The sequence below is a fragment of the Lactuca serriola genome, chromosome 7, assembly GCF_051521515.1.
Source record: "Lactuca serriola cultivar US96UC23 chromosome 7, Lser_US96UC23_V15, whole genome shotgun sequence".
NCBI classification, from domain to species: Eukaryota; Viridiplantae; Streptophyta; class Magnoliopsida; order Asterales; family Asteraceae; genus Lactuca; species Lactuca serriola.
The window spans coordinates 96,925,227-96,932,672 of NC_136414.1; positions in this window are offsets into that span (position 1 = coordinate 96,925,227).

A 7,446-nucleotide genomic window follows, 5' to 3' on the forward strand; every position below is an offset into this window, starting at 1 on the left:
ACTATCATTACCAAAATACAGTATTGACTTTAAGGAAAATATGAGAATATCACTAGTAAAAATACTAGGGGAAAAATAACATACGCCTCAGCAATAATACTGCTGACTAAGGCAAAAGTAATCATAGACTCCAGGAGAGTATCGAATGAATGATATGCCTGACTCAGTCTAACAAAAGGAAGCACAGACTCCAGACAGTATCGAATGATCGACCCAGCTAGCAAAGTCTAAAACAAGGAAATACTCACTCTAGACAGTATCGAATGAACGACACAGCTAGCAAAGTCTAAAACAAGGAAATACAGACTCCAGACTGTATCGAATGAACGACACAGCTAGCAAAGTCTAAAACATCCGGTAATCCTAAGTGGGTTGCTTCAAAAGTACCGTGTTACCTTAAGGCCATGAATTATAAGGTAAACATGGAGATACTCATAACCATACTGATTGACACTAGAGTACTTGACGCCCTGCAAGCGTCGGAATAAACATGACAGTTGTCACCCCTTGGCTTGGTAGGCCGGGGACTGTAGCTAGCAGTCAGGGTGTGGGAGTGTCGGTCCCTTATAGATCTATACACACAATGCCCGCTCTCCCTCCAGGAGACTCTGGTTACCAACTTGACAATGGGGAAATCTGTGTCCTGAAGATGCATCTTGTATTTGGAATTCTATTATAAGTACTGGAATAATGATATAGACTCACGAATGAACTGACTCCTTTGGAATTCTCCGTATTGGAAAGAGTAAATAGAATTTCCTAACTATTCTGATAATAGTTACTAATGTTTCAGATATATGAATGGCGAAGCGAAGGACGCCCTTGCTACCCAAGGGAAATGAACTGGCCGATGGAAACCTTTATGTCTATACATGTATATATGATATATAATTAATGTTTAAATGACCTTCAGATTGATAACCAATACCCTAAAGCCACATCCAAATAAGGAAAAGGAGACAAGGTGAGCTAGCCTTCCTAAGTCCTTTAAACATTATTTATATAACTACACAAATATAGGCACGCATTTAACGAAATAAAAGCATAGAAGAAAACATTGGTAAAACCTTTACACATAAGAAATTTACGACTTGATGTCATTTTGTAAAACAAGTTTTGAAAACCTTTGGAATCCTTTGAAAAACCTTTCATAAACAGCTTTGAAAATGATTTCTATAAAAAAATTTAAGTGAAGACAACCTTTGATAAGAAATTAAGATTGGATGTCTCTTTAGTAAACAAACTTTGAAAAACATTGGATAACCTTTAATGATCTAAAAGGGATATTCATACTGTTACACGATTCGAAAACATGATTTGGAAATCTTAAGCTGGATAAACAGTTTGACATGCAAAATCTATTTTGCTATACAGTTAATAATCACATGTGATTTATTTAATAACTGTACAGTTCAACTTGTATTCCACCCCCCCTATAAAAGTAGTTAAAATCATTTAAAAGGTTAATTCAGGGGTATAAAGTCACCTGCTGTAAGTGGATCGGATGGAGGTGTCGGTTGGGTGCTCGGTGTCAATTAAAGACTTGAACACACTAAATGACCTAATAACATATGAAGACATATTTTTACATATAATTAGTGATTATAATACTAATTAAGCACGTATAAGCATCCTAATGTGCGGAACACACTTTGGTCAAGTGCTAGGAAGCTATTGGGTTGCAATAAGGGAGTGTATGGCCTAGTTAGGGAGTTTACTCTTCAAGAGTAAACTCTTTATGGAAATTTCGGCCCTAATACCATATCCCCATGATTTTACGGCCGTAAACTCATGGGTGGTGTGTTCTTGGATGCTTAAAGGTCTTACAACACATGTGGAATTAGGCTAGGTTCAATTCTGGGGCATAGGAAGGGGTTAAGGCTCCAAATGAACCATTTAAGGGAGTTCATGGCTGTAAACATAGAGTTTACGGCTGTAAACTCTCACTTGGTCCTTCAATCCATGATTTAAGGTCTTAAATGAAAGAATACAAGGTTCTATGCATTATTCCAGGCCATAGGGGGAAGTTAGGGCATCATTTGGCCTCCTTAAGGGAGTTTACGGCCCATGGACCAATCCTTGGGGGGTTAATGGTCGTAAACTCCTAAGTCCATAGTTTCTTTGATGTTTAATGCCCCTACTTCAATGGTGGTTGATTCTAGACATTTACCCAAGCCATAGGAGGTGTTTAAGGGCAAATTTAACACCTTAAATGGTGTTCACGACCCATGAAGAGGGGTTTAAGGTCCAAGAGTGCTCTTGAGCCATAAACTCATGTTTACTCCTCAAAAGACAAGGTTTTGGTGTTCTAAGCTCATATATGCAAGTCCACAAGTAATATCTAAGCCCTAGGAGTGATTTGGAAGGGTTTTGGGGCTTCAAAACCCCATTTATGAGTGTTTGCGGTCCAAGAGTGTTCTTGGGCCGTAAACACATGTTTATGAGGGGCTTGGGTGATTTAAACCCGAATTTACAGGTATATCAAGCTAAACAATAAGGTAAGATAGATTACTTACGATTTTGGAGCTCGAAATGGGCGTTTTTGGATCAAAAGCAACTTGTAGAGAGAGAGACAGAGTAGGGAGAGAGTGAAAAAGGTGTAAATGAGGTTCACTCTCCCTTATATAGGGTTTTGAGTTGGTGGCTCGGTGGAAATCTACCCGATACTGACGTTGAACAGGGCTTTTGGTCGTACCCGATTGAATGGTTGTAACTCGACGGGGTCGTGAATTAGAAACTTTTAAAAAGTGTATCGAGGGCTTTTCACGTGTTTCTACTGCATTTTGAACACTTATGAAGTTATAGTAAAAGTCCCAATTTAAGTAACCTAATTCAAAAAGGTTAACGGAACAATTTAAAAAAACAAGTTTTATTAGCGGAATAAGGGTTTACCGTGACGGAAGAAATTTCGGGTTGTCACAATGTTTGACTAAGATACATGCAAAATTGTTTTTCCAAGGTTCATAACCTATCTAGCATACCTGGGGAACTTTTAAATATAAAATTTAGTAATAAAACATACCTTGTAGTACTTTGGTTCCTTGAGAACCTTGTGAGCCTAGCACCCCATGTGTGATGCCTCAGATGTCTCACACAACGCCAAATGAACATGGAATAAACTTGAGAGAAATGTCACAATACTTGAAATGTCCTAGCCCTCTTCTTTCTTACTTAAGTGTCGATTTTGGTGAACATAAGGATCCTTATATAGTGTGTTACAATTAGGGTTACACCATGTAAACCCTAACTATCACGACTTTTCATTTCCAGGACCCATGGGTTCTACAAACACCCACTACTAGAAAAACAGCCTTTTACAATGCACAATGTGTGTTGTAAAACGCTCAGACGACGCACAAATGTGTGTCAAGGAAGGCCCTGTCATAACGAGAGACGACACACTTGTACACTTCGACTATTGACGACACACGTTTATGATGCACAATTACGACACGCATTTACGACGCTCATTTACGACACACAATGTGTCTCAAGGAAGAACCTATCATAAAGGAAGACGACACGCATTTGCATGTCGTAACCTTATGACGCGCGTTTAGGACACGCATTGTGTATCATTATAGCCCCTGTCATGAATGAAGATGACACGCATTTGCGTGTCATAAACTTCAACAACCATTTACAATATGCATATATGACGTGCCTTTACGATACTCTTTTATGCAAAATAGAAAAATATAGAAAAAATGGAATACCAAAAAAATCAATTTCATCCAATAAGCTCATGTCAAAAAATTGTAATACATTGATTTTAAAGGGATCTGATTGTACATTGTTATTAAGAGGTTTTCCCTAACTATATAACCTAATACTACATTGCTATAAAGGGGCACCTTCTTGTTTCAGTAACTCATCATTAAGCTGTCTAAAGAAGCTCTGAAACCCCTTCAGGTATCCAACCAATGATCATGTCTCTTAGCTTCAATATCAATCCCAACTCTTGATAAAAAAAAACACAAAAATCCTACATAATAATCATCTCAGTTGTATAATATCAAGATCAACTAATTAATAATACACATTGTATGTATGAGAGTGGAATCAAAATGATCTACCAATAAGAGTTTTATATTGTCTTGAATCGAAGTATTTTTGGTGGTCTCAAGGGCATATCCCAAAGGATACTCCTTTCATGTGCGAATTTCTTTTTGAATTTGTAGGAGAGTGTTTGGTTGTTAAAATCAAAAAAGAAAACCAACCAAACCATTACATTGTTGTGATTTGCATTTATCCCTACAATTTAACATTAATGCCATTAAAAAATATGCATGAAATAAGTTATTATTTCACCTGATCAACCAACAGGCAACTGTGATGCCTCACTTTTTCAACCACTTCCTGGGCTGCATCCTTCCTCAAATTGCTTATTGACTTACAGGCGGCAAGAAGAGGGTACATAAATATCGACATAAATATGTTAAATAAATAACCATATAAATGAACATTTTTACTTGAAGGGACTTGTGCATATTTGAATAAGTTGTGGGGATCACTCTTGTATGCCTTTGGATCAGAAAGCGACTGATAAGCTATCAATATTCTGCTGATGAATATGTCCATAGAAGCTTTCAAATCAGGCGACTTGGTTGTTAAGGAGGAAATAAAGTTTAATGCCCTGATTTTCATCATACATTGTGTTTGAAAAATCAGCAAATAAATATATCCTTATGAGTTGAAAAAAAAAATAGAAAGCATCAACACTTTTAGATTCCACTCGTACTGAGAAAGGTATAATAGCACCGGTTGGAGCAAGATCCCCTTGTTCACAACATCTTATAAAGGCATTTAGTGCTTCAAGTGCAACAAACCACACACTAGAAAAAAAGATTGTGAATGTAAACATCATAAGTTCATTGAAAAGTTTATCCTTATAAAATGGTAAATAATGAATTTAAATAATGAACTACAAGATGTTTCATAAGTACAAGGTTTTGATAACAGTAACAAAAGAAGTCGTATGATTTAAATATACAGTGGCAAAGATTATAGGGAAATGAGTACAAGTAACAAAACATGACTTACCTCAGTTCCTAGCAAAAAGTTTAAAACTATATCTTTTAGCAACTCATGACAGTAATTTAAGGGGTAATGCTAAGGAAAGGTAAATATTCATAGTGAATGTAGTAAATATTCATACTTTATTCAATTTCTTTGCAAATTTAGGGATCCTACAACAATCTGCCACTCTATATATATATATATATATATATATATATATATATATATATATATATATATATATAACTGTGTATATGCAGAGAGGGGGGGGGGGGGGGGGGGGGAAATTAGGCCCTATTAGATGACTTTTGGAAGAAAGCCTCTTCAGATGCAAGTGTGTCATGTATTCCACGATTAAGCTTAATATCTTGTGAACATAGAAATGATGTTAGAAGATTGTATACTATGTACAACCTTTCTCAAATCAAATTTAAGAATAAGTTACCTCTTGACAACAGTTGACAACACCAACATAACCTTGTTTAACAGGAATTGTTTTGACAAGCAAAAGATTGTAGGCATCGATGCCTCTGTCCATGATATCCAATTGTAGTTACATGATATCCAACTGTAGTTACAGAGACAAACAATTGTTCAAATGCCTTAGAAGAAAACAATATAAAGTTCACAAAAGTAAAGAAGAAGAAGAAGAAAAAGAAAATGTTGACCTTTGTAATTACATACCCACATAGGTTCTTATTTAATTTTCAAAGAACCCATATAAATTAGAATATGAAGAGATGAAAACAACCTGTACAGTTCAGGTGGCAAATACATACGCAACTGTAATCATACAATTGGCGAGCCTTAATCTGGGATAAATTCAAAATTGATATATATAGAGATATAAAGAAATATAGTAGGGTCCATATTAAAATGTAAAAAAAAATAAAAAGAAAGTGGACGTAAATTGATATTTTAAAACTGAAGATGAGCAACTATAACAACCAAAACATCCAATTGAGATAAATTTTGAAACTTAGATCGTATCAAAATTTTAAAACAGGGATCAAGGCTGTAGTTTACTCTTACTTTTGGAGTATATTAAAAATTCAGTCCCTATACTTTACTAGAAATTATAAAATATAGTCCACAGTTTGATATCATCCTAAGCTTGTCTTTAGGTTTATATGAAAAAATAAATACAAACTTAAGTAGACATTCAGACAATTTTCAAATTTTAGTCTGAACTTAAAACTTTGTGTAAAACATAGGTGTAAATTTTTAATTTACCTTATTTTTATCTATTCACAAATTAATCTAATTTGAATGGAAAACTACCTAAAAGACCTGGTTGGCATTCAATAACGGGTGGGCAGTTTGGTCCAACTTCACCCGATCATGGCGGTCTTCCGCCGCTGTGGACAAAACAACATCAGCAATCGATGCCGATCTCCTTGCTGGAAAAACAAACCCACAGTGCACTGCAAGTCGAATGTACTTCGAGACTTTCCCCTCTTTGAAGTTTTGAAGAAGAAACTCAACAGCATCCATAACAGTGTTTTCATCCCTACAAAAAGAAAAGGGTATTTTAGTACTTCAATGACTTTGCAATTGGTAACTCAAAGTCTGAAACATGTACAAGTTTGACAATCTTACCCTTCATACTCGGACCTATTTCAGGTAACTTATCCCTACTGACTTGAGAAAGATAACTTCTTAGAAAGAGTACACGAAGAGGATGTTGGATACCACGACACATTTCAACAAGATCTTTTTTGATTTCCTTAGCAGGAGCCTCCTTTGTCCTAATGTACACAGATCCTACTATACAAAGTAGATACTTGAATGAATGAATGAAACCAGGAGTATCAAAAAATGATAACCATACACTACAAGAAACAATGCCTTTAGCAGCGACACAATTACCGACGACACAACCCATTACCGATGACTCTTCCTTTTGCCGTCGCTAAAGAGTTGTGTCGCCGGTAATTGTGTCGCCGCTAAAGGCATCTCACCCGAATCTGCGTTTATCCTTTCTGACAGATCTCAGCCGTTCGATTGAGTATCAAATCTAACGATTGGGGTCTCTTATCCTCACAAACCTAATACCGGCGACAATTGTGTCGCCGCTAACTATCTAAATCGTCGCCGCTAATAGTGATCTAAAAAATGATGTGGTACCCTTCCCTCCAGATAGTCGCCTCTGTTGCTGTGTATCACCGGTAAAGACCATATAGTCGCCAGTAAAAGCGTCGCCGCTAAAGGCTGTCATAGATAAAAAAAAAACGCATGCAATCTGCTCGTTTACTTCATGTTTTCTTTCCATTTCTTCCTTGTTGCTACGCTTCTCCTCTTCCAATCGGTCCTCGATTTGGTATTGATTCTTGATTCCAACTTATCTCCCCACATTGTATAAGATTAGGGGTCAAGGGTGGTTTGGGCTTCCGATTTCTAACTCCATTTCGGGAAGAAATGTAAGTT